Source organism: Falco cherrug, chromosome 7 (assembly GCF_023634085.1).
Source record: "Falco cherrug isolate bFalChe1 chromosome 7, bFalChe1.pri, whole genome shotgun sequence".
Classification (NCBI taxonomy): Eukaryota; Metazoa; Chordata; class Aves; order Falconiformes; family Falconidae; genus Falco; species Falco cherrug.
In genome coordinates this window covers 28044473-28072141 of record NC_073703.1, presented here as the reverse complement: position 1 = coordinate 28072141, position 27669 = coordinate 28044473, and the positions used below count along the sequence as shown (strand labels likewise).

General features: G+C 41.5%; 1 long non-coding RNA gene across 1 annotated transcript; it reads left to right on the top strand.

Annotated features, from left to right (window-relative positions):
* LOC129736536 (uncharacterized) lies at nucleotides 1-25470 on the top strand. The gene is made up of 4 exons (XR_008733280.1): nucleotides 1-92; nucleotides 2124-2207; nucleotides 22648-22842; nucleotides 23615-25470. It is a non-coding gene; the product is annotated as an uncharacterized LOC129736536 (long non-coding RNA).
* Nucleotides 25471-27669: the final 2199 nt, after the last annotated feature.

Below are 27669 nucleotides of genomic sequence, written 5' to 3'. Positions count from 1 at the left end.
CTTGTATCACTAGCCAGCATGGAGGTGTTTCCACTATGGTGAACCAAGCATCTACCATGTGAACCTTTTACATTCTTCCACTTCATCCTGAAGTGAGTATTCTAATCCCAAATGCTTTTCCCAGCCTTTAGTGCACCTCAATTTTCAGGTTTCTTTAAAAGCTGTTTCTCTAAAGACTTTCTGCTTCTTATTTTGCTATAAAAAAATGAAAATAAGTATAGACTTCTGAGGAGTGAGTAAACTGTTATTACACAGAAGTGGAAAACAGGTAGGTTGTTGTTATAACTGCTTCTAGACAGCAGATTGACTAAGTATGCAATGAGAAATTATATGAAAGATAACAAGACTGATTGCAAGTGACTTCAAAGGTGACATGTGAAGAAGAGACACAGTTCATCAACCTAGAAGATAACCGAATCATACCTTCATTTTCAAGTGCCTATCAGTCTATTAAATCACCACAGGAAGGACAGAGATTGCAAAGTTACCATGAAGCTTCCAGTATTTTTGACCTTTTTTCCTTTTTAATTTAATTGCATATTAAGAAATTAGCATTTCATGGGATTTTAGTATATATGACTTCTTCTGTGTGAACACATAGGGTCGTAGGTTGAAAACTAGAAAAGTGCCTGAAATAATGCCTAGGAAAGTTAGACACATCTAGAAAAACCAAAACATACAGAAAAGTGCCTGAAACATAGAATTTGGGTTCTGACACCAAACTCGAGTTCTAGGGGAAAAAAATACCTGCTCCAAGTAGTCAGAGACCCCACAGGGTTACGTGAATAGTATAGCCTTCAGAAAGCAGATGGGGCCCACCTTCTGCCTCATTTGCCTTCATATAGGTGTGCTGAGAGGGAGTATATAATCTCTTTTGATTACTAGACTAATGGGTAAGGCACTCATCCAGGAAATGAGAGATGAGCGTGTTTAAACCCTCCCAGCAATTCTTCCCAGAAAGATGCTACTAGCACCAGACTAGTCATGGGCAAGGGTATGATTTTGAGACAAACGAGAAATAGCCTGATTTTGTACTTCAGTGTTTAGGAAAAGAGAAAAGAAATGGGTTTCTGCCTCACGTTTTGGTATCCCTTTCCCAGCTGAGCAATTTAACCATGAGCAGATTCCTCCTCCTTTGTTCCGAAAGCCAGGAAAGGCTTTCCCAGATAAAAGCAAGCAGTCAATGGGATCGGTGCCATGCTCCCAAGTCATGAACACAGGAGGATGATCTGGAGCATACTGAAGTCAGCCTGTACCCTGGGGGATCCGCTCAGGTAGTTCTGCCCCAGCTCCCCAGGCTCACGGAGTAACTGTCACACATTGCCCTGGCTTCAGCTGAGAAACCGAGATAACCCAGATGTGAAGGTACCCTGCAGGCACTGTTCCTCTTCATTTTGTTATTCCTTATATTTTTAAGTGTATATCATTAAACAGTGAGTCTCCAGAGAGCTGTAGTGAGTCTTTTTCTTTTTTTTTTTTTTCTTTAAATCATATTATCTCTTAACTGCTGTATCATGAGGTTATGCAGCACCACAAAATAGAGAGCTAGTTTGTGGGGTAGACGTTTTTTAAGAAAGAAAAATGATTAAGAAGGAAGTAGAGCTGTAATCATTTGCAGTCTACCTAACTAATGATGGTGTTGTCCTTTCCCAAGGGCCCTTGTCACCTGTTCTAATTCACCAACTCCAACACTTTGTGTGCAGCCGTGAGCAACCAAAATCAATGGGAAATGGAAATGTTCTGCCAAGGGCAAATTGAACCCACCTAGGCTGTCAGTGACTCCTTTGCCCTTATTAATGCTCTGGGGATCTTCTTGGGTGCACAATGGCAAATCAAACAAAACCAGGGCAATACAGAGTGGTGCGATGCCTGGCTCCGATGTACCTAGTCTCTGGAGCAGAGCCCTGGAGACAGACACTCTGCAACCCATCAGGGGAGCTATGGGCCTGGGCGTAGGATCTAAAACAACCAACATGTGGACTGCAGAGCTGTCTTGCCAGTCAACAGGCAAACATTGAAGGCGAGGGTGTACCTTATACCCTACTTGGAAATAACCAGCTAACCTCCCTCTTTACACCCTATTACAAATTTTCATTTGAAGCTGCTTTGACTTTTCATTGCAGTCCTTTGATGTGATGACATGCATGGAGGGTTTTTATGAGGATCCACAACAGGAACAGGCATCCATCACCTTTTACTTTATTCAGGTAAGACTCAAAGTAATATATGGTTATTTAGGAAGGTAGACCTTGGGTCTTCTCTTTATTGTGCCACATGGTATCTCCATATTCATATTTTGGAAAATTTAAAGCTTACTAATTTGCCTTTCAGATTTTTCCTTATTAAAAATTAATATGTTTTAAAAATCAGCTCTTTTACACTTCTCTAATTAAATTTCCACAGGATATTTTTTGGTGGGAGAATTCAATTAGGTTTTAATTTTAGTAATCAAAAAAGCACTGGTGCTTTGAGTATTTGATTTTTAATTTAAAAATTTGACATGGCATTCCAATTAAAATGTTCAACAGTTGCATTGTAGCATAAAAAGTCTATTACATCTGGTAATCAGGAGAATCCAATGACCATAAAAAATGCAAACAGTATTTCAAGAACCCTCAGGTAATAACCATATTTAGCAAACACTAAACGCTTCAATTACAGCTGCCTCTAGCAGCCTTGATCACTCAGAGCCCACGGCAGCAAGTGGAAGCAACTCTTTACCTATCACACCTGTAGATAAGGTTGTGCCTTGAAAATGTCATCTAAACTCAGGTTCCAGAAATATAACCAAGCCTGCCAGAGGCAGCATTGAAAAGGAAGTGTTGACTCTGCTTCCCTGCTCATGCACACTTGTTTCTCTTGCCTTTTAAGTTAACTCGCATAGAAGCTTCTTCATGAACAATAGATGCTGCAGGTTGAAAAGAAAATTTCATGTATTACTGTGGTCTCTTACTGTCTTTTGCTGCTCACCTACAGATTTGAGTGAGCAAGGAAGTATCTCAGAAAGGCCCTGAGCATCCCTTTTGGGAGGAGAAGATACCCTGCTTCCATTTTGCAGAATTGAGCATCTGACCCCATTCCCCACCAAAAAACCCCACCCTTCTCATTCTAATAACAAGACACTTTTTGAGAATTAAATCCCCTACATATAAAAATTTTAATGCCATTTATGATCCTACATCAAGAGATACACAATCTTTCACACAACTGAAAAGCAGGAGCTTGGATGCATCGAATCCATGGAACGAAGAAGAAAAGTTAATCATGTGTAGTCAAAGAAAATTAGGGATACAAAAATGTTGTTTCAGTTCTCAGCAGGTAGATCATATATATAAAACACAGACCAGGACCTTACCAGTGTCCAGCACAAGCTGGGCTTGTACTAATTGGATATAAAGCAACCCAAGGACTATTTTAATCCCTAAGTGCTTAGTCATTGTCATAATGGATCACAACTGGCTCCAACAAGTCTACTGACCTGCCTCTGACAATGACAAATGTCACTGAAAGATTCCAGTATTGTCATTGCTCCCAACAAATTGTATGACATTTCAGAAGAATTGTACCTGTCTCAGCTTTCATATGTCCTCCATTGCTAAATAACTTAATATACTTGTGTTAAATTTTTCCATTTTCCTTTAAATGTTAACTTCACCATGTACTGCTCATCAATCACATGATTATTACATCTCATTTTTGGAGCTCCTTTGCTTGACATGACATTGCATGGTACAGACAGCAAGGCACAAGGTCAGGTGCACCTGCGTACTTAAAAGTATGTTATGTTGCAGTGGGGAAAAAACAGGTGAAAAAAATTGTCAAGATAGTCTCTTTTTTTGTGTGTGTATAAAGAATAGTATCATGCACTGAGAGAGTAAGTGCTTCAAACCATTACGACAAGTGACTTCAGAATCCAACCTTGTACCAGACCAACTAAGAAAGGGAGTTAGATTGGCCTATTGTTGGTTAATAGAGAAAATTCAAAAGATAAAAAAACAAAATGGAGAGGAATTAAGATGAAGACAAGAGGAAAAATGAACACAAACCCCAGTGGCACATTTTGGCAGTTCTCTGCCAAAGGGTGAATACCACAGGGGCAATCTTGGAGAAACGTAGAGAGAAGCGATGCTAGCAAGAAGGCAAATTTTACTTTTGTCAGATCTAAAAGCTATTTTAAATGAAGAGGGGAAAAAAGCTTTGTGAAAGCCAATAAGCACAAGGACAGCTAAAATATGAGACAAGTAAGACAGCAAAACAGAACAAATGAAATTTTAATTAAAATAAATATGACATGAAACTAAACAGGTTCTGATGAAGTAGTTGGCCAAGGACGAGCAGGCTCAATGCCTGCCCAAGAGTGATCAAAGATCAGGAGAGTTTCTCTGAAGTCAGCACAGTTACACCACACCGTGCTGCTGCTCCGGAGGGATGGGAAGACAAGACAAACATGCTGCAAAGCCAAGGTGTGAGGAGAGCACAGGAGCCCTTAGCTCAGGTACCTGCAGCCCAGGTGACACAGAGCATCATTTCAGCACACATACTAGCAACTAACTACAGGTCACCAGCAAACACACCCAGGTGTAGATTCACTAGAGATGCCAGTGTGAAGGGAATGAGAGCTGAAAAGAAATGTCTGGGCTTAAAACCTGCCTTGAGATGGCTCCCGTAGGGCTGCTGGGGCGCTGCACACCTTGGTGTCTCCCCACCACTTGAACAGTGGCTTTGTTACGCTAGCGCCTGGTTCTGCTCATTACGATGACTTGCCTAATGGCAGCTGTTGCAGGGATGAAAGGCTGAGGTCCATCTAGCCCCTGCTCTTGGCACCTGAGAAAACTAGACCAAAATTAGCCATCTGCAGCACGCTGGAGGAGCAGCTCCACTGCTCCACGCTCACACAGTCGCTGTAGAAGGCAGAGAAAAAGAGCAGCTGGCATTTTAAGGAATGAATATTAAAAGGGATAAGCTTAAAAGTCTAACTCAAAATTTAATAACAAACAAGAAAAAAGCCACCAAGCAGATTAAACAAAAGTTGAAAACAGGCTTAAAAATAAAGGAGCAAGTAAAGGAATCATTTACAAACCAAATGAAGAGGGGAATAGATAAGATAAACTGTGAATATTAATGAGCAATCAGAAGATGGGGGAAAAAAAGAAGATAAAATAGGTCTATTTCACCACAGGCAAAATAATGTACAATGTTTCAATCTCCCCAGTTAAATTACAGAATAAAAAGGAACCTTAATAAAATATCAGCGTGTAAATCTCTCTCAAACCACCCACATGCTGACTGCAGCTGGTAACAAATAGGTACAATAACAGGTAGAAGGCAAAATGCCACTGCCACAAATGCAGTCAGGTTGATTTTTCTTCTGTGGACAGTAAAGAAGGTATTTTAATAAGCATAAAACAGGAAAATTAGAGCAGCTGACCTGTCCAGCAGAACAATTTTAAAGAAAGTGAGAATATGTTGTCAGCTGAACCCTGTCTGAGGAGCTGAACACGTAGGAAAGCTGCTAAATAGTCTTGCTGAAGTGTTTTGATATTTCCAGTCAGGAAGATCTGATTTCTCAGATGTTGGTGCATTTAGGGTCCAGCCTAAAAAGTCAGTTTTCTTTATAAATATATGGCAGGGAGTCTATAAGACAGAAGGTGACTTTAGGAGATTAAAAAATCCCCCACAGTTTTGCCCCTTGGATTATTTTGTTCAGGTTGGGTTGCAGTATTTAAGTGTGTCTTGGGGACTGTGGGGCTCCAGAGAGTTGCTCCTTTTTGAAACAATGGTCGCTTTCATTTGTTGTGGGTCTGGAGCAAACCTTCAGCTTCACACCCGAGCTCCTCATGAGGCATTCTGAGTTATGCTTGCTATATCCTCAGGGCACCATATACACTAATAAGACTGAGCAAGGGAAGAACCTATGTGGAAATCCTTTGATGTCTTGTGCTGAGGCTCCATGTACAATCTGATATGCTAATCATGGCATTAGTCATTATAAAGCGAGGGAAAAAAGATTTGTTTCTACTATAACAAACGTTTAGTTTCCTAGAAGTGATTGCACAATCCAGGCTCTTTTCATGACTCGCTCAGTCCTATCAGTGCCACACTGCTGTAATTTGTCTCACTGAGCAATCTACTTATCCCTCACTGTGGGAAAGCAGGTCTCTCCTTCCTCTGCTGGCAGAACAGCACTCTGGAAATAGTGTTGTCAGGGGCTGCTGGCCATCTTCTGTTCAAAGATCCTCCCAGTGCAAAAAAAGAGGTTTCTCACTGCCAGCATATCCTTGTCTATTGCCCTGCAAACCAGCAGAGACCGGAGCAAGGCTCTGAAGTCCAGCCTTCCTCTCCTGAACGCAAGTTCTGCAGCCTGAACTGAATGAGAGATGACACTGGCTCTGTTTCTTGTTTTTTTCTTTTTTGCTTTTCCAAGATAACTCTCGTGAAAGGTCACAGGTGAACATCTAGGAAAAAATATTGGCTAGATCTGCAGTGGAATTTCCCCGGCTTCTGGGAGGGAAGGCAAGGTCTGGCCTTGGTGAGCTCTGGTGTCCCCCCAGTTCTGCACAGCCATGAGACTTAGCAGTGGTGCAAGGGTATCCCTGGATGCCCCCGAAAGGTTTAGTCATTTTTATCTAGCCTTTTAGCGTCTATCCTTTTGGCTAGCATCACAGACAGGGTAATAAGAACTCACGCAGACATTGTCTAGGGCCTGGAAGTTCACACTCAGATGAGTTCCCTCTAAATATTGGAGAGCATCCTATATTAATTGCTTTGAGACTGAGCAATACCAGATAAGTTATACAGAAAATAATCCTGCAGAGGATAAGGGAGCAATCACCATATATTGCCTAGTGAAAAAAGAAATATTTTCATCCATTTTATCACCCTGAAATTATCTTGTGAGGACTCCAGCTCCAATGACAGACTGCCTTGCTGCTCAAGGGAATTTCAAATTAGCAGTCCGTTAAACTCTAAGAGCTGTTTCTCCTGGGAATAAACATTTGTTTTGTTTATCTCCAGCCAACAGCTAATAGCACAATAATGATCCGATCCCCAGATCCCTTTGGCTGGAAACTGATACCTTAATCTCTGCAGTGCAAGTCTTATCAGTCTTTGCTCCTATGCAGTTTGAACATTTCCTTTATATCCTAGATGTGCCCTGCAATGAAAGACTCTCACAGATTCTGGTTATCTTTACCGTGAATTACCTTTCCCTGACCCCATTCGCTTCTTTCTCAAATATCTCCTTTGAACTATTTCCTTCTGGTCCCTGTATGATTGTTAGTGAAGCCCAGTTTAATTGTCTTAACGTTGCTTAACTTTCTCCATTGTTCACCATCCTGACGGAACAGCTTTATGTTTGACTTAGTGATCAAGACAATCAAGTCCTGCTGTTACCCTGCCTTCACCCAATGACAATCAACAGAGATGTGTAAAGCAAGCACAAAGTGGACACTTTCTTTCAATCTCAAACTGCATTGAACTTCTCTGTGCTACCAATTAGATCCAGTAATACCTCAATGAAAGAGAAAATTAATATTCCCGGGGTGGTCTTGTGGCATCCCTAGGCCATAACGTTTCTTTAAATTAATAGTCCAGGCATCATGGGTAGGGACCTGGTTCTAGTCACGTTTAGGGAATCTTTAGCAGAATGGAGTCAAAACTTAGCTTTCTGTCAAGGTTCCTCATCACATATGTCAAAGCATAGAAATCATGTTGTGAAACAGTGAAAGCTCAGGCATAGCACAAGGAAAGCCACAATTAAAATTGAATGCACCTACCAGCAAATATCCCCCATTCTTCCCTCTGTGCAGACCTAACTGCTTACTTACCCTGCACATCTTACATGGCTTGAACACTACTCTTCTCTTACAGAGACCACCCATCCCTCATCCATCCTCCTGCACCCTCAGATGTTGCAGCTGTTTGATTTGGCAACTTGATGCATAAGGGAGAAATAACATAGGATAGCATAACATAAATTTGTCTTCCTCAGGATACTTCACCAGTTTAATTGTCTTACAGGCAGCCCGCTAATTTGACCCTCTAATTAGAATTGGCTTGTTAAATAAGCAAAGGTTAAATGATTTTTACTTTACCTCCTCCAAGTTACTGCTTGTTTTGAGCACAACATATATTTCTGTATCCATGGTCATTCAGAGGACCTCTAGCTGTAGTGCGTAGCAAAAATCACTGCTTGTAATGAATAACAAGGATTTTCTTCTCTGTGTAAGCTTCATTTGTTTCTTAGTATGTTTAGATTTTCCCAGTCTCCATACCTCAGTCATAAAATTACAGACAGATGTGGCCACATTTGCCTCACAGTATGCCATTCTCCCATTTATGTCATATGTTTCCCTCTGAAAACTAAAATTCATCGGAGCCTAATTTTGTCTAAAATAAGACAGAATGAGAAGAGGCCTCTAAATGGAAGCACAAAGCTTCACAGACCATGGATGAGTCACACACCAGACAGTGACATTGTCCAAGAATGCAGATAACTGCATGGTAAAAGGTTGCAGTGCATTCCTCCTTGTCTTGCCTCAAAAAGAAACGTACTCAGAAAGAAGAGGCAAGAGCACAGAGGCTGCCAACCTGATGTGAGCTAATGCCAGATTTCCTTAACATGCAGAACAAGCCTCAGCATACCTGACCAGGCAAATGCCATTTCTAATTACACTTACCATTTTTATGGTAGACAAAAGACGTTAAAGCTAGGACTTTTGGACCAAATATTTTCTCTCGCTGGAGGAGAAAGAAAATGCAAGGGAAGAACAGGACAAGGTGTTTTGGTTTTTGGGGTTTTTTTGTAGTGTGGAAAAGTAAATCCACCAGGTTCCCTCTAGTATAATTGGTTGCACATCATTTCGCCTGAGGAGGGGCAGCCCTGTCAGAGCGTTTGGAGTTTAGCAGTGCTGTTTGGCATTTTTTAAATTATTTTCTTCTGCCTCGTGGAGAAAAATAATCATCAAAGTGTGCTGCTAGAAGCCATTTTGGCCCAAAAGCTATCTCTGAACTACCCTTCGTAAAGTATAGGAAAAGCAGGAATAGTTTGGGAATTTTAACAATCACCCTCTCCCTTTCTTCCGCTTCTTCTTTTTCTCTCCTTATTTACAGCTCAGTTATTGCTGGTTTGAGCCCAAGAGCCTAGCAAAGCACCCTGACTAGAAACCAGCGCCGAATAAAAGTGAACCTGACTGTTTATTTCTAAAGCCCAGCCTGAGAGAATTGCAAAGAATATAGAGCAACCCAGCTAATGGAAAATAAATCAGTTGTTTAAAGCCCTTTCTGTTTTAGTAACTGTGAGCGTTACTCATCAGTGACATGGATGAGGGCTTTCTTTTTAATTGAACTATATCCTCGCAGCAATTTGGCAAACACAGAGGTGATCCTGGCCTGGCTCCGATGCCATACTCCATGGCTTTCTGCCATTCACACCTGTTGCAACTAGTGTAAACTGGTGTAAAATGCCATCGGGTTCAATTTCAAGTAGGGAGCAACCCAAAGTCGCTCACACGCTGGCGACGAGGGTGTAATGAAGGCTTGCCTTACATTTGTGTTTTAGCCTACTCAGGATGCTTGGCCTCGGTGGGCTTGCTCAGGCCTGTAATGGGATTAAGCTCCTATTTACACTGCAGCAGCCCGTGGATATCTGAGCTAGCGCTGAACGAGCTGCCCAAGGAAGTGGGATCAGGCTGAGAGGAAGGGGGAGCAGCCTCTGGGGGATGGCCACCAGCTCAGCCCCGCCGCTCTGCCCCGCGGCCCGAGTACAGATGGGGACCCCGCTCCCCGCAGCGCCCTGGCTTGTCATCCGCACGGGTCTGTCTGGGAGAGAATGGTTTAAATAGGGCTGGCCTTGTGTCAGGCAGCGGGTCAGGGCAAAAGCCAAACAGCAGATTTCCTACCCAGTGCCTTATCCACATGCCCTTCCTCTTGCAGACCCCATAGAGCTCCGCTGTTGAAGACATTTTTGCTGAAACACTTTGCGCCATCCAAATAAGCACAGCTTGACACGTGTGTGGTGGTGGGGGTGGGCAGGGAGAGGCTTGGAAGGGAAACAGTGGGTGGTGGAGGAAATGGAAAAACGAGGCAACGCCAGGAGGATTTGAGGGTATAAAGGTGACACCAGACCCAGGCTCTGCTGGGCAGGGTGTGAGGGGTGGTGGATCCCTGAGGGGTCACAAAAGTCACGCTGAGTTGCCTGACATGCTTGTCCCGTGGCTCAGCAGCACTTCCCGGGACAATGCCACTTTGATCAAGAGGATGGTGCCCTGGCAGAGGAGGAAGGAGACATGGGTCAAATCCTGCACTGCTGCTCTCCATGGAGTCTTGTACTGCTCTGACAGTGGCATGTTACTTCTCACTCCTTGGTGACTGAGAAATTAAAATGAGGTCTACCACGTGCATTGCAAAATGCTCCCATAGGAAAATGGAGAGTCACAGGGGAGCGGGAGTTCTCCGTTCCCCTTCAGTGACCACTGGGCAAGGCCTGAATGGAGCTTTGTGTCAGTGAAAGCTGGTGTAGGAGTATGGAAGCAGAGGGATTAAAACGCCTTACTCCAGTTAAAGTATTGAATTTGAGCCTTGCCTCAGACTAGTGCAGAGTTCCTTAGTGAAGCCAGGTGTACACATACCCCAGTCATGCATCCAGGGGAAGCAGAGGTCTCCAAAAGTCCACTGTGACTTAATTATAGAAACTGATGTGCCTGAGCCATGATAGTTCGATGGGCTACCTCGCCTGTGTGCTCCAAAAGGGCTCCACACAGCGGCACAGGGAGTGGGGAAGCAGCCAAGAGGCCGGTTTCTTTGCTGATAGACCTGAGCAAGGTCCCAGCAGACAGCGAGGAGGTGAGGTGCAGGGGAATACCTTTGTTTTAAGGAGAATAAATTAGGAGTTCTCTTTCCTAAAGCAGGGGGGGGCTTTTCCCCTGAGCCCACTGGAGGTTGCAGCAGCATGGCAGGGAGGACAGCAGAAGGGTCTCGTGCTCTGCAGGCAGGAGCTGCCCTGTTTCTGCAGGGCATCTGTCTATAGAATAAAGCCTGTCTGAGAGATGATTTATCAGTGAGGTTTTTGTCTTCGTTGCTTGGACATAAAGGAAACCATGCCTCTGACTCCTTGAACAAGGGGAACACAGGGGGTCAGGTGGCAGCTGGAGTGCACGGGCCACATTCCTCCCCTGCTTCTGAGACAATGCAGCTGCTCTTGCTGTCCTGCCTTGACATTCGCTATATCCTGCAGTTCTACCCCAGCTGCGTGTTCCTATTCCTGGCAAATGTCATAGCTTTTTTCTGTCAGAACTTAAAACCAAAAGTTATCTCTCCATCACTCCGCAGAATCAAACTTAAGGCATGAGTTTCTGGAGCATCTTCCCCGAATGTGTAATCCTCCCTCACTGGCCCAGCCTCTACTAACTCAGTCAAGCAATTTAGTTGTAAATTAAAGATTTCTGCAAGCTTCCAACACTGCATCTGCTGGATCAATGTCCTGTGGGAGGAGAATGTCAATAACCAGCATTAAGGTTAGATTTGTAAACACGGTTTTAAAGCTGGTTGAAAAATGGGCTTTTGGTGGAATCGCTAAATCTTTCCACCATAACTTGTCCCCCAACCTCGGACTTTAATACAAGTGCTGACCCTTTTCGGGAAAGCCTGTTCCTCTCTGGAAATGTGGCCCTGTTGCCTTTTGCTCCTGCCTTCCCATTTAAGCATGGCTTTCCCTGTATTTCATATGTCACAATAGAATCCCTCCCTCTAGGAGAAAGGAGGCAATAAAGTTGGACAGAAGCAGGTGTCGTTTGGATGGGAACTCCAGCCTGAGGTGTGTATTTGATTTGGATATTTTCCTCCTGCTTTCCTGTTGGATAACATGGCTTGTGATACACCCGCATCTTTTCTCGTGGGGAAGAAGAGTGATGCATTATGGGGTGCATACTCTAATTAAGAAACATAGCTCAGAGACACAACTGGATCACCAAATAACTGATAAATTTAATGGAATAAGACAGTAATAATTTCCAAGTAGCCAAATTATTTGGGGCTTTGGATACTTAGCTTTTAAAGAACACCTCAAAAATTTTCATGGCAAATAGAAAACTTTCCATATTATTACATTGAAATGTAAGCCTAATTTCTGTCAGAGAAGAGGTTTAACTAAAGAAAAAGAAAAGAAAAAAATTCCAGCAAGCTTAATCGTTTCCTTAGATGGCAAATCAAGATATATCTAACTTCACTGCCGGTAAATTGGAACCATTTTGTGCAGAGACTTTATTGAAATGTTAATGTTACTGATACAATGAAACTGTTGCCAACTTCGAAACAGAATCTGGCATGAGCAGTGGATAAAAGGAATTATACTCTATAGTTATAAATACAGCCTGTATCACAGATATTTGCCCATAGTAGAGGAATGAATTGATACATTGAAATATAGTAATACAGGTCTGGAATGAAATCAGCTTATCCCTTCTGATGGAGTAAGCAAAAACGTATGCTTTCTTTATAGAAGGGAAAATGAACCAGAATTAGTCCCAGAGCATCTTCCATTTCTGCTCTGGGAATGGTGCCAGATCAGATTGGGGCCCTCTCGTGTATTCGCTTGTCCCTGTACACCCCAGCCCTGGGAGCCTGCCCAGCAGCAGGGTGCTGATGCTGTGACAGACACACACTGCACGGAGCAAAGTGCAGCTCCTAGAGATTCTATAAGCAGCGAGTGAATTGGAGGCAGGGTGAAAGTGAATAGATTTAAAGCACAGAATAGCAAATCTTTCTAAAAGTTAGAATAGGATTTTTTTTCTAATCAATTAAAAGTCAGGCGCGACTGACTTTTTTTTATATAGCAATGAAGATTTTAGATTAAAATAAGCAGTCTAGCAATTTCTTTAACTCTTAATGGCAATTATCTTTGTTAATGTCTCTTTGTGGTAACTATAGCTGGAGATTTCAAGTACTGGGCTGACAGACAAGAACCTCTGAGTGAAATGTATTAGGATCAGGCTGTAAACAGGAGCGAGGCAGACTAATCTATTTTCATTTCCCAAACAGAGGAACACCAAACTGTGGTCATCTGGCAGAGTGGATGGAAAGTAATGGAAATGGAAAGCACATTGGAATTGTAATTGAATAGCTCATTATCCATACAACTGGAAAAGAAAGTCAGTGTTTGGGGGCTGTTTTGCTTTTCTAATATATGCTTAAAACTGACAACACCCCCTGAAAGATCAAAACTACCTTTGTACCCAATCCCAGGTACAGTTCAGCAGCAGGGGCTCTGTAAAACACAGATGTGTTTCATGGAAGCAAAGTCAATGTGACTGAAGTGCTTTGCTGAACCAGAGCTGTAACTGGACCCGAGTCAGAGACCCATCAGCCTCACAGCCTGGAGCGTTTCCACAGTTCATAGAAAACCCCTTTCCCAGCTGTAACTGTTACCTGTCCTGGCAGAGAAGGCGTGTGAGTCCTGCAGGGACCATGTACAAAGGTGTTTCCAGAGAGGGTCTCTTTCCTCATTTGTGTTGCTTGTGCATGAAGCTATTACACTGCTCGCATGGTCTTGCTTCTTTGTAATCTTTATAACTTGTGAATAAATTACTTTTTAATGTTTTATGTAGCTGTAGCATACAAACACAACAACAGAATCACTCTGTTATGAGTAACTCCCAGATGATGAAAATTAAAACCTAATTTGTTGAACTTCTTTATCGCTATGAATGTGGGAGCACTCTCTGACACCAGGTCCTAGGTCTTGTGTGAGTGTGCACTTCACCTTCAAAGACAACAGTGGGGGAAAGAGATGTCAGACCTGGCATAAAATATGAGGCAAAAGACTGGTTGAGAGCGATCACCCGAGAGGTCATTTCTGTTGTTCTTCTTCCTTGTAGCAAGAAGGACCACATCTTATCAGTCATAAAAATGGAAATGAAATAAATCATATAAGCAACCGAGGATCCATCTCCAGATTATTTTATCCTATTGAGTTACAGATTGAAGACGCCAACTACAAAGTTCACATCCAATTGTGGACAGTAGTTTGTAAGATGATTTCAGTTTAGCTCGCTATAGAAGGATGGTCAAACTAGGACACAAAGTCTGAAAACTGAGGCAGGTTGAAATCCCCTTTAATTTGATTTGACCTAATCTTTTATTAGATCTGAACAAGTGAAGGTTTTTGTCTTTCAAATATATTCACCAAGGTTCCGTTTCACATATAAACCAATCTTATATTTAACCATTAAGTAATGGAACAAAATCAATTAGCTGGACCATATCAGTGTTTTGGTGTCAGGTTGCTCTTAAGCTGCTGATGCAGGTGCTGGGTGGGTAACAGTTACAAAAGATAGTGAAAAGTGTTCCTGAGGCGATATTACTTGTAATTGACTATTTTTTTAAAAGTTATCGATGTGCATGAGCATTTGATTATGGTCTAACAGAGAGACACAGGGGAGACACCATACACTAGAAAACCCAAAAGAAGCCTTATATTATCTAGGTTTGGGTTTTTTTGGTTTAAAATCCCTTCTGAGTCTTGTAATGCTGTCCTGTCATAAAAGACAGACCATGGTGACTGTCTTTATAATGCCAAATGCCTCATAAATTGCTGTCACATGATAGAAAAATTCTGCATGGGGATTTTTTTTCCCATCAGCATTACTACTTTAATACACAGGACATGAATGTGAAAACAGGAACTTCTACTTCAGAGCAGCTTGTTGCCCTGCCTGAACCTCTGATCACTGATGTATGACTTGGTAATACTTTTCCCAGAATCAACTGTGATGTCACAGGAGAAGGGTTATGACCTCAAGTGAGAATCAGTAGCAAGAAAATAAAAAAATCTTATATTGAAAACCTAAACTGCTTCTTTATGCAAATAACATCCAGTAAAAAAAATGAAGAGAAAATATGTTTCCGTTGGTAATCTGCACCTTTGATCTTACTGTATTCCCATGGTCTCTTAATATTTGTTTACGTCTTTGCCTCATTAACAGGATCTAAGTAATTGTCCTTTTTGAAATGGGATCATAAAGGCAGGGATCTTGAGAATTCACTTTCATAAATCTAAGTGTCAGTATGCAAATATTTAAAAGCCAATATTTACTTCATCGGCACTGTAAAGACTCCCCTTCATATAAGTTATCTATAATGTTTGCTCAACAGGGGCACTGCAGAATCCACACCTAACAGGAGGTTAGGTTAATTCCTGTGAGTTACCTGTGAGTTAAACTCACAGGAGGTGAGTTTATGAAACGGAGGAAGCGCGGTGTTCGGCTGGGCGCACCCCAGGAACCCAGGATGTAAGGCACCCGTCCGGCAAGACCCAAACCTGCCGCTGGAGATCTGGGCTTCAGCCTCTGCCCAGCCCCTTTGCCTTTAAATTTGCCTCTGAATTGCAGCTCAGCCTCACTTGTTTTTCTGTAGGAAGGTTGATTTCCCCATTTCTGAATGCTATAAGGAGTTCTATTCCCTGACCCCCTGTGCGAGGTGGAAAAGGCCCTGATGCATTGGCACCATCAGCCGCAGAGCTGCATGCCAGCCAAGCTAAGCTGGATCTGAGGGGAGGTGTTCCCTCCTTTAATGCGCCTTTTCTTGGAACAATAAAGGTTTAGAACTTCTGCTGAGAAGGGTGGGAGCATAAAAAGGGGAAAATGCATGCTTTGCCAATAGCTATAGCTGTGAGAGTCCATTCTGCTTCAGGAGGATACTTATTACTTAGAGGACAGTATGAATAGGGGACTACAGACCAGCCTTCCAGCTGGGAAAGACTTTACCTGGTCAGGGCTTCGGTTCCTCAGAAGAAATTTCTTCAGAATTTGAAGCACCACTTTGAGAGCTGCCTCAGTTTTGCACGCCAGCATAGCTCCCATGTTCACCACCTCTTGGCAGGTTGGTATTGACCAGGAATTTCTCCAGTGCTCAGATCAAAAGCATGAGCTGAGTTTTCTTTCAGACTTTCTAAACCTAACTTCCATTCTAACACTAAGCTGAAGCTTAGTTTGAAATCAGATGCAAAAATAACAGGGTTTGGTTAAGAAATTTTCCTAGAACTTTGCACAAAATCCAGGTTTATATAGGGAGGGTCATTTTTTGTGAAGCTTTTCTTGGTGCTTTGTAATTTAAATTGACATACCCCTCAGGGGGTCTGAGCATGGAAAAATAATTAACTGACAGAATTGCAATGGTAAAAGTGTCGTAACCATGATGATCCAAGCATATACAGTTCTCAACCTGTGTTTCATTCTCTTCAGACATAAAATAAGGTTCATGTGCCTGAAAAAGCATTTGTTGTTTTTTTCCAGCAAGCTCACACCTGTGCTTGCAAACCTTGCCCTGGCTATTTGACATTCTCACCGCAGCGTGCAGGGACAGCAAGGGCTGGCTGCCTCCAGTATTAAAGCAGCCAGATTTAATGGCCTCAAATGTTGGACCTGTGCTCCCGTGATCAGCTTCAATACAGTTCCTGTATTTCAATATTTCCCAGTTCCCTCTGCTTTCTTTCCCTTTGCCTTAGCCATATAAACCTCTGACCCTGCAGATCAGAAGCACATTGCAAAGGTTTCCAGTGCTCAGACCTAATCGCTGCTGTCACAAACATTTAGGACAAGCCTCGGGTTATTGCTATCCAATACACTGATCAGAAGAGAATAACTCAAAGATTTTAGTCAACCTACAAACTGACAGGTGATTTTTCCATAGCCTCAGTGCTACGCATTCCTGTCTAAAAATGAATTTTAAAATTGCATTTGTAGTAATCTGTGTTCCAGAAGTGACAGGACAAATCCATGGAAGAAAAAAAACCTGGTTTGTGTTATTAGCTACATTCCCTCTGCCTCAGGGAAGCCCTTGGCTGCAGACCACTGAGAGGATATTCTGGAGAAGTGTTGCTAGATACTTGCTTCAGTCTTACATTACTCATTAGGTACCTGCTTGCTTTTCGACTCTGTAAAAAGAAGAAAAAAAAAAAGATAAAAAACCCAACAAAAATTAAGAAAATTTAAAAAAGAAGAAAAAAAAGAATGGGATTATATCTTTTGAAGATATTAAAATACACAAAGGCTTTATGAATGCAGTTTAAACACAAACTCTTGAAGAAATACTAAAAAAAAAAAAGAATAATCAGCAAAAATAGAAAAGCACAGGCCTATGAAAGATTGCCATGATCATGCCTAGTGAAAACTATTAGAATATGGTTTGTACAGATACTGAATAACCCCATGCTGGCTGCTCTGAGATACCTGAAGATTGAATTCTGTCAGATCAATATAAGAAATGTGCTTTTCAATACAATGTCAACACTTACTGTAATAGGCAGCAAAATGCTACATTCACATCTAACTGTGTATTGCCATTTCGGATTTGAGTTCAAATCTGTAAGACATTTTATGACGGGCCACAGGAAAGGGATACCGTTTCTGCAGCAGAGAGCACTTTCTCTCTTAGGCATAATGTAGCCTGATATCCCTTATTTGCATTTTATGTGCATTTGAGTTTAAAAACCAAAGAAAACAGAAAATGTTAAGGCCTTATTCTCCCCGTTTGCCATGTAAGGGTTTTCAAAAACCAGAACCTGAATTCCCGCAACCCAGCAATGCCAGAAGCAGGCACAGCAAGCCTGGCAAAAAGGGATTCCCTGCCTGCATGGTGCATTTGCGCTGACAGAAATGGATGGCTCCTCTCCTCCAACTCAGAATGATGGAAATACTGTGAAAAGAAAGCAAAGGTGAACCAAATGAATTTTAAGCTCTGACACTTACAAAGCTATTTTCAAGACAACAAATGAATAGGCTTCATGTGTTGAAAGACTTGCTGTCACCTGTGTCAAGTTTAAAACTCTACATCACATCCCTCCCAAGTGCCTTTCTCCTTAAAGATGCCCGATGCTAAGACCTAGCTTGATCTTGCCAGTCCACAAACACAGAGAAGCCCTTATGAGACAGGCTTTTCTTACTCTGAAAAGTAAAACCAGAATGTCAGCAGTTTTTATTATTATAGCTCAAGGGAGCTAAATTGGAATTTTTTAAGGTAAAGGCATCAGACCATTAAAGCGTATCTGTTTATGGTTATAGAAAATGGAATAGAAGATCTTTAGCATATACTGTATTCATAGTGTCATCTAAATGTTCATTTCAGGTCTGGGAGGTTTATTAAGTTGCCTTTATGGGTTGAGGGTGCAGGCGCAGGTTTCAGAAACAAGGTCATTTCAGAAACCAAACTGCCCTGTAAGGGAATGGCCATACTCCAAAACCAGTTTTTAACATGATATTTAATCGCACTTAACGTTTCTCTTGTCACATATCAGTGACTCGGAGAGATGTCTTTTTTCATGGATATAAATTCACACTGTCCTCCCAAATACCGTTAGCACTTTTCACCAATTCTCTGTCTTATTCAATGGGAGCTCATTTATCTTCCTATTCAAAAGAACGAAGTAAGGGGATCTCATTTTCCCTCATTTTCTTTTGTTTGAGCATTCATATTCTGCTTTGGAGAGCAGGGAATTATTAGGTCAGGAAATGGAGCCAGAGCTACAGATTAATCAATCATGCCTCACGTCCTGATATTGCAACACGCAGACTGATGTCATTGGGAATTGATGAATGCCACATCTGCATGTGAAACTCACAGGCAATGTCGGGAACTCATCCCACAGCTATTTTGTGGTTAGCTTCAACTCTGATTGATACCATCCTCTCGGTGCTTCCTTCTGCAGTCCCCTGTGCTCTGTGAGTGAAGAGATCTTATTCCTGACACTGCACTCTCACTAAGAGATCGGGATTCCAGCTTTTCTCACAACCTCCTTCAAAGCTGGGCCTGAAGGAAAAAAGAGTTGGCATTTAAGATCTACAATTTGCCCAAATTCAGCAATGTTTGCTCAGACGGTTTTGCTCTTCCACATTTCTCCTTTGCTCAGGGTACCTAAGGAGCCTGTCAGGGCCCACATAGCACAGGAGGTGATTAATGCTCTGCTTGTGTTGTCTGAATATCGAATGCTTGCTCATCCAACATGAGCAAATCGAGAACGAGGGACCACACGCATTAAACCCACAGACAAACTACTAGAGAAGTGTTCACTACAAGAACGTACCACATTCAGACAAGGAACGGGAGTAAAAAACAAAAAGCAAAAACATTTTAGCTATAATAACATTCAATCTGAAGTTATGCTAGAAATGAAAACTAAATGAAAAAACTAAATGAAAAAAATAAAAACTTAAATGAAAAAAAATAATCTGACTAACAGTTTTAATTTTCCCTTAACACAATGAGTTTTTCTGTTGCTTGGGGTGAGAAAGGATCAAATGCTGATAAAAACTTTCACCATTTCATAAAAATACTATTCTTTTCTGTTGATGGGTGCTACAAGTAGTGACCTGAGCACAGAGATGCTGAGAACAGTTAAACCATGATCCCGGGTCTTGCCAGGCCATGCAGCCTTTCAGGAGAGAGCTTGCTACCTCTGCACTCCAGATAGAAGACCTTCATGTAGCCAGCTGGCTGAACATGTATGTTAAAATGTAAATTTATAAATCGTATCAAAAAAATTAAAATCAAGCCATCCTCGTCACATGGTGGATTCAGTTGTGTTCACATGGTGAGGCCCTGAGAGAAAGTCAGCTCATGTCATCAGAAGCTACTTATCCCTCCCATCACTGGGGTGATCCTCAGCACATGGCACTTTCCCTCGCGCTGTAAGGAAATGAGGGTACAAAAGGCATGTCATGAGCTCACAGGACAATTAATCCAGCAAGTGGTGCATTCATTACATGTATCCGATGGGCTCTTGGGGAACATGGCAATCAATCAGGAGCGTGTTCTGAAGTATTAATGAGGACGGCACTGAATCTCTAAAGTCCAAATATTTGTTACTCACCGGCATGATGTCTTGGAATCCAGAGTAATTTAAGATATGATACCCAAGTCTACCACAAAATTATTAAACATGCTTTGGAGGACAGGGAGAGGGGAATCAGTCCCGGCAACTGAGCACTGTGACATGTCTGTGGTTCTGATCTTACTGAACTTTATGAAAAAAACCTAATTTTAATTACTGCTTTTCCAAACTAATTTCAAATATTTCTCCAAAATACACAGGCTGCTACAGAGACTCATGTGCATAATGAACATCTGTAGTAAAACTGCTTTATTATGGGTTGTTTGATGCTGTTTATGGCATACCCATTGGTTTTCGGAATGGCATTAGTGAGCAGCATTTTGAAGAAGGATGCTAAATTTTGCTGTGGCAAATTAGTGTCAGCCAAGAACATATTAGCAAATAAAAGAGTGCATCTGCTCCGAACAATGGTTTTTCTTTGAATCATGATGATGATTCAAAGGCTGTAATAAAGAAATGATACATATACTGTATCCCCCAAACTACATTAAAAAGCTGTTGCAAGTAATCAGTAGTGCAGCAGGATAGACAACTGTGTTGCATGTAAGCAGCATAGGACCCCAAGCAGTTTTCCTTGTGTTTATTGGTAGAACATGATGCTCAGTACCCAAATGCAGTTCAGTAAGAAGGGTTTGCTGTCTCCCCTGCCAATACATTTTGTTTCAGCTACCTCCCATCTGTCCCTATTTCCTGGATATCTTTGTCTGAGTTTGTCCCCCTTCCCCACCCTCCAGATTAATATCAATTCCAGGCTAGGGTGTGTAAACTCCCCTGATGATCATTACAGTAAAACTTCAAGAAAAATCTTTCTGAGATATGGATAGCAACATATGGGGACAGTTTGCTTTATGTCTCATTTTTCATACTAATGTGGTTATTTTATAGGGCTGCATCTCATCTCCTGTCTGACTAATGCCTGAGTTCTGTCTCATTCAAATGAGAAGTTCCGCAGGTTCGCTAAAGCACAGGAGGTTTAAAGCTTTATCATGCATCCAATGTTGCAGTGAATATTTGCTGAACATTGCTCAGTAGTGAATAAGCTCCTCTTTTCATCCTCCTGGATTTTGCCAGCTTGTAGGCAGTTCAGTTAAAACTGAAATGCCGTGATACATACATGAATTTTTTTTTTTTTCTTAGACAGGAGGAAATCATGGTTCAAATCGCTCATGTGGTTTAGGTTTTCCTATGGTTGGAATGACACTCTAAACGCATGATGCTCACAGTCACTTGGCAGACTCCTTGTGGGTCTCAAAAATGTTCCTGGCTTGAACTAAATGTCTGAGCAAGTACACTTCCCTGAGGGCAGTGCTAGACACAGCAAAAATGTCATCTAGTGCAACTACTTAGGAGAGACAAAGTTTTTAAATGGGGGCTTTGAGATTAAATTTCTGTTTCTAATTACTGGAGCAGAGGGAAGCATGGGGGATGAGGATGGAGGGAGAGAAGATGTCCATTAGGAATCTGAAAAACAAAGGGTTCTTTTTTCTTTAAATTTCTCACATTAAATGGCTGCATTTCCAAATGCAAGTTCATTTTTAAGAAAAAAAAATCTGTCAAAAAAATTAGTTAGAAAATCAAGTGAACTATCTCAAAATCATTCATGTGAAATATGTCGGTGAGTCACACCTGTGTTTGGGGGCGCAATCTCAGGTTAAACGCATCTGCAAGATTTCCACTTTGTTTTGCCTTGAGTTTGGAATTCTTTTTTTTAATCTTAAATTTTGTTGGAAGGGGAAACTGGTTTTGCACCCAAATCTATGTCCGGGAAACAGGTCATATTACAGCTATTTTCATGCCCATAAAAAGTGCAACTTTGCCAGCAAAGTATATCCAGGAAAAGCAAATGCTGGAATGAACTCCCTGATGAATGTTAGGGGGATTAAAAGTGTAATTAATGAAGGTCACAGCTTCATCTATGAGTTAATGTGCTGTGAAGCCCTTCCTCTTACAAAGTTTGCAGCGCTACTCCAGCAGCTCACACACTAAGTGATTACAGGTAGGAATTTTTACCTCTTGACTGCCAGCTCCAATGACAAAGATGATGTCTTTGCAGAAAGCTGGTGTCTGGCTGGTTCAGCATGAACACTCAGTACCACAAAAGCTGCTCATCCATGGTTGTATCCTGCCACCTCTGAGTCACTGTGACATGACTGGCTGAGCCAGGGTTTCCCTGGCAGGTGAAAAACCCCAAGATTCAGGCTCTGGTTCCACATGAGACTTCAGTGCTCTTAGCAAAACTTGAGTGAGATTTAGCAGCCCAAAAGGCCAGTACTCAAAATTCCTGCCTAGCCCTCACCTCATGCAGAGAGTTATTCACCCTTAATTTCCCTGGCACCTGCTTGGAAGATCTTTTTTGGGGGAAATACACAGACATCACTGGACAGAGACAAGATGCATCCTTCCACCTGCATGCTCTGATCTCACTTTGTTCCCACTGGCTTCCTCACTTACTCCTTAACCTCATACTGTCCGGTAAGTCACTGTCAGCAGAATGGTGGACCAAGCTGCTGCTCCATCTCCTCCCCTTCACAGCTTCATTCGTAAGAGGAAAGGCCTGATCTTTGTCTCAGCTACTTAGAGTATGGTGATTTGGGCACTTCATCAGGACAGGAGAAGTGGATTTAGATCCGATATTCCACAAATGTCCAAAAAAAAGATCTCATTTGGCTGAAGGACACAAAAAATATGAGTGGCCCACTTTCTAGGAACTCCTGTAGCAGCAGGCTTTAACATAAGGAGTTAAATATTACCTCCTTTTTCTCTGACAGTGCTTTAAAAGAAGAGTCAGCCATTCACCCAAAACAACCAACTTGGCACCTAAATGAGAAAGGGAATGGGTTATACTTCCAAGCTTCACATAGACATTGAATTCATGCCTAGTTGTAGGCATCCAAATCCTGGAGAAATGTTGGATTCCAGGCATTTTCTACTGGTTAATAAGGACAGCTGGAACCTCTTGACAGGTAAGGAGAAGGTGAGTATGGAAAAGAAAAAAAATAACAAAATGAAATTACCACACGGACAGGCTCAGATGGATGTCCTGTTGCCCTGGAATAGACCATGACACTCATTGACACAGACTGACAAAAAGTAGCTGACAGAAGTTTATATGGATTTAAAACGGAGAAAGACAAGTTCATAGAATTAAATTAATTGGGACGTACTGAGCAAAGAGATACCACCTTCGATCTGAAGATAGTTGTGGACTAAAAGACTGTACCAGGAACATGCCACTGCATACTTGCCTCATTTTTATATACTCTTCTAAGCATCTGCTACAGTTCACTGTTAGATACAGGTGTTTAGACCAGGCAGGCCTTTGACTTAGCAATTTCCCTGTTTGCCTGCTTTTCTGGATCTTAGGATGCCTCTTACTTGACTTTAAAAAAGAAGACATCTTTTCCCACAGACTTGGGCTTCCCTGAGCACTGTTGGCTGTGCATAACAAGGACAACAACTCTTGGACTCAGGAATATGAAAATTTGGTGTATTATGATGCAGACGTCACTGTCTGAGTGAAACAAAAATGAGACCATTGCATTTTATTCTTTCTTTTGAATTCAAATTAACTCATAAAATGACTTGTTCAAGACCTGCTAGTGATTTTAATGATAAAAATCATTGTCGATCCTAAATGGCACTAGTCTTTAAACTCTGTGTTTTACATAGTCAGCTATAAATTGCAATAGAAATAATTCCTTTTCCCTTATGCTTCTTATTTCTTCTATTTCTTAGGGTCTTAGCTAGAATGTGGAAGCAGCCACCCAGCTGTCAATGATGCTTCATGGTGTGCTGAGCAGTCCTTGGCGTGGGATCAGTTGTGCAGCAGACAGCTATTTCTTTCCCGTGACAAAGACCTCATTTTCACATCTTCTCCTGTGAAATGTCCAGCTTGTAGTTTCTCATTCCTCTCTTTTTAACATAGGGAGAGTTTGGGAGCCAAGTTATCATATTTTCATTAGCTGAGTGAAACTGTCACATAGCTAGTGAAGGGTTAAAGAAAAACAAACACCCCCTCAAGATGTTCCTGGAAAACCTGTGCAGATAAGCACATGGGAAGCTCAGACAGCCGGCCTTCTGTTAAATATGTGACAGAAATTTCCCATCTCGAGGTAAGGAAGATAGAGGCACAGTTAAATTATGTTTCCCGTGAGTGTTGCTAAGGCATACTTACACATATTATATGAGGTAGAAAATTAGTACTTTGAATTGTTATGGTTACATTTGCAGTAAAGTGTAAGTGTTTGCAGTTTTTCAGAAGTTTGCCTATGGTTTGTCATGCAGTTCACCCACTGAGAAGAAAATTTACTTGCTGTAAAATAGCGAAACAGATTGACGGCTACAACAGAATGATTGCAAACTCTACCCAGAGTCCTGTTTCTGGAAGAGATGATTATTCTAGAGATGAAAAGACTTAAATGACAGCTCCAGGCTTCACAATTATCCGCTCTTCACCTTTAGAAATATTTAGGCCTGATCTTTATCACCCACTCAGCAACGATAACAGCGGACTTGCACACATTGGTGTCTCTGCCCCTCAAGAGTGTGCATCAAGGCTCACCATAACACACCTGAAATAAGATCAGGATTTCATTGAGAATGACAAGTGTCTCCAGCAATGGTAGAAAAGATGCAGTAACCAGATCTCAGATATTTTTAGATATATATGTATATAACTATATGTGTATATACTTAAGTATTTTAATTTATGCATGTGCACCTATATATATATATGTATATGTGCATGCATGTATAATGTATGTAGGATATATACTTAAATTAGGTAGCCTCACTAGTAAGAAGTGTGAAGAAGGATGAACTCTGGCAGCCCTCGGCAGTGGTGATTTGAATTTCTTCCCTTTCCCTTTCTTTGATATTGGTAACTAAGGCACCTATTGTAGGCAGGCTGAGCACAGCCCAACAGCAATTGCAAGGGGTTTTGAATTGGATAATCAACTCTCACGCATGCAATAAATTACATGCTTTTTCTGTATCTACACAGCACATATGTCAGGAAGAGGGGGAAAAAAAGGAAATTAATCAAAATCTCTGACTGAGAGAAAGTGTTTCCTAAATCTTAGTCGATGTGCCAGAGCCTAGTATCCCCATCCTCACCCTGACACTCAAGTGATCAGAGGAATAATTCAGGGGGACTAAATTTCTCCTAAAGTCTTGACAATTCTTTAGCACTGAAGAAGCCACAGCACCACAAACTCCTTTAAATCTCTTTTTTTTTTTTTTAATAGATCCCTGCTTTCCTGCCAAGGAAGGAAACAAGCATAGCAGCTGTTTGGTACCTTTACACCAGTGGTACCACTCAGTCCCTTACCCAAGTGCTGACCAGTCATGAATGCTGCTACCACCATCACACCGTAAACTAGGGCAAAGCCCAAGAATGGTAAATTAATGTGTCTAAAGCCACAGTGAAGTCTGGGTCACAGCAGAGAACCGAATGTATGTGACACTAAAGACCACTGACCCATTTTTCCCCTACTTGCAGTCCCAAGCAAAAGCACTTAAATGTCATGGGGGGGGGGTGTGTCAGCTAATGTGCACTTGGTGTGCACATGTGTGTGAGAATAAAATGCCATCAAAATCCCACATAATTTTCAGTGCCATCGCTGTGTGAATAAAGTTTGGCAGCACCATACAGCAGTACAGCAAAACTATTCAATAGCATAAAAGGCAAAGCAAGAGCTTTTCACTTCAAATTCTGAAGTCAGTCAGACTGAAAGCAGAGATCCCAACCCTCAGCTCAATCAGTGTAATTTTGTTGGCTTTACCTGTTGTTATCCCTGATGAAGATGATGACCATCCATTTCAACCAAGCATTTAGTAAATGATTCTTCCTTTCCTGTTGCAATATCCTCTGTGAAGGTGGTGCAATTGCTTCAAAGGGAAATTTCTTTTCAAAGCCTTTGTCACAGGAACTGGTTTCTTAAAAGTTGTAAGTGCTCTTTTTGTGGAACAACCCCATCTAGATCTAGATCTTCACTTTGAAGATGCACATCCAGGGGTGGGACAAGCTGAGTAACATGGACTAAACATATAAAGAAAATTCACAAAAAGCAACATTTAATTTCTCTCAGTGATTCATTTCTTAAGGGTTTTTGACCTTTATTTTGTAGGTGTAGGGCAAAGATGGAAGTGCTGCATTTATCTGCTCTCTGTTAAACACCAAGCATGCTTTACGGAGGATCATAAGAATCCATGTATCCCCCATTCAGTTAATGGAAACACTAAGAACAGGATGCTCTATAGGGTAAAGTCATTTACAGGAAGACCAAGGTGAGAAGTCAGTATCTTATTGTTGTGTTTAAAAAAAAAAAAAAAAAGCTTTAAATGTGCTGGGGAAATGTGTTAAGGCGATAACAATGCTTGGGAGGGGAGAGGTGGTTTGAGGATAAGAGAAGAGGTATTGAGTTACACTGTTCCTAATTATTCAGCAGAAAATGGCCAAAGATTGAAAGTGGCCTTTGATGGCAGTTGTGGCAGTTGTAAGAAAGCAAATCCATCCCAGGGAAAAGGAGCAGAGATGAGGGGAACTGACTTAGTGTGAAGCAGTTTTGTCTCCCTGGGTTGCTTCTTTCTGAGCAAATTACTTATTCACCTCTAAACCCCATCACCTATCACCCCAAACTGTCCCCTTGTTTGGGCTTGTGCAATAAACACTGATGCTTAAATTCAATCAGAACCTGTAAAAATTACGAGGGCAGTTGGCTGGGTTGCCATGTACAGCACGCTGAGGCTGTGCCATTAGTTAAAAACAAAGGTCACCATTTTCTCTTTGTTGTCTGCTAATATGATTTTGAATATTACTGCTTTCCAGCTATTACTATTTACACTGGGTGATTGGCTAGACTCATTAAAGTGAATGAATGCCAGGAGATGACATCATTTACGCTTAATTGTCTTGTTTATCAGCAAAGTCTATACAGTTGTTTTAATAAAGGGCAGGGGAACATAAAGGCTACATTTGCATTCTCCAAGGAGCCTTTGACAAGGGTCTAGGATGCTGTTGACATTTGTTGTTTGCAAATGAGATAATCAAGTTATGTTTTGTTTTACAGTTGTTGCTCCTCCCCCCCACCCCCCAAGTAAAATATAGTTTTTCATTACTGTTATTATTCCTGGATGTTAATGAACAGATACTCAGTTTCAACTTTCTTGCAGACTCTTTCCAGGATTCAGAACAACTGGCATGTTCAGCTTGCTCAGATTCCTCTTGCTTGCAACATAAGATGACACACCAATGCACCAACATTACTGTATCTAGAACAAGAGTTTAAACACAGGCATAAGGCTTTTGTAAATCAGGGTGTTCCAGCTTCAGAAATCAGATGGTCAATATTTTCCAGGAGGTTTGGACATTTTTCTATCTAAGCTTTCCAGACAATCAAAATTAAGCCTACAACACATTGCTAATTTTACACCTTTTATTTTTGTTTTTTTAATCTCATATGTGATTAAAGCACAAATGGTTTGATAGCTAATATGTGCAGACATCATAACCCTTCCCCATGTGATCTCACAGTAGAACTATGTCAGCTCTTAGCTGCCAAATCTCCTGCTCTGAAGCTGCCCCATTATGTCTCAGTCACAGTTCATCTTTTTTCCTTATTTTCTACCTTCATATTCCCTTGAGGGTACAGCTGTGCTAACTGCTTTTTGCATTTACATGTTCGACCCGAAGTGTTAATTTTATCCAAGATAAGGCCAAGCATGCTGTTGGCATCCATGGAGCCTACTCCTCATTTGACTTTTAATTCTGTCTTCAAGGAGTTGTCCTG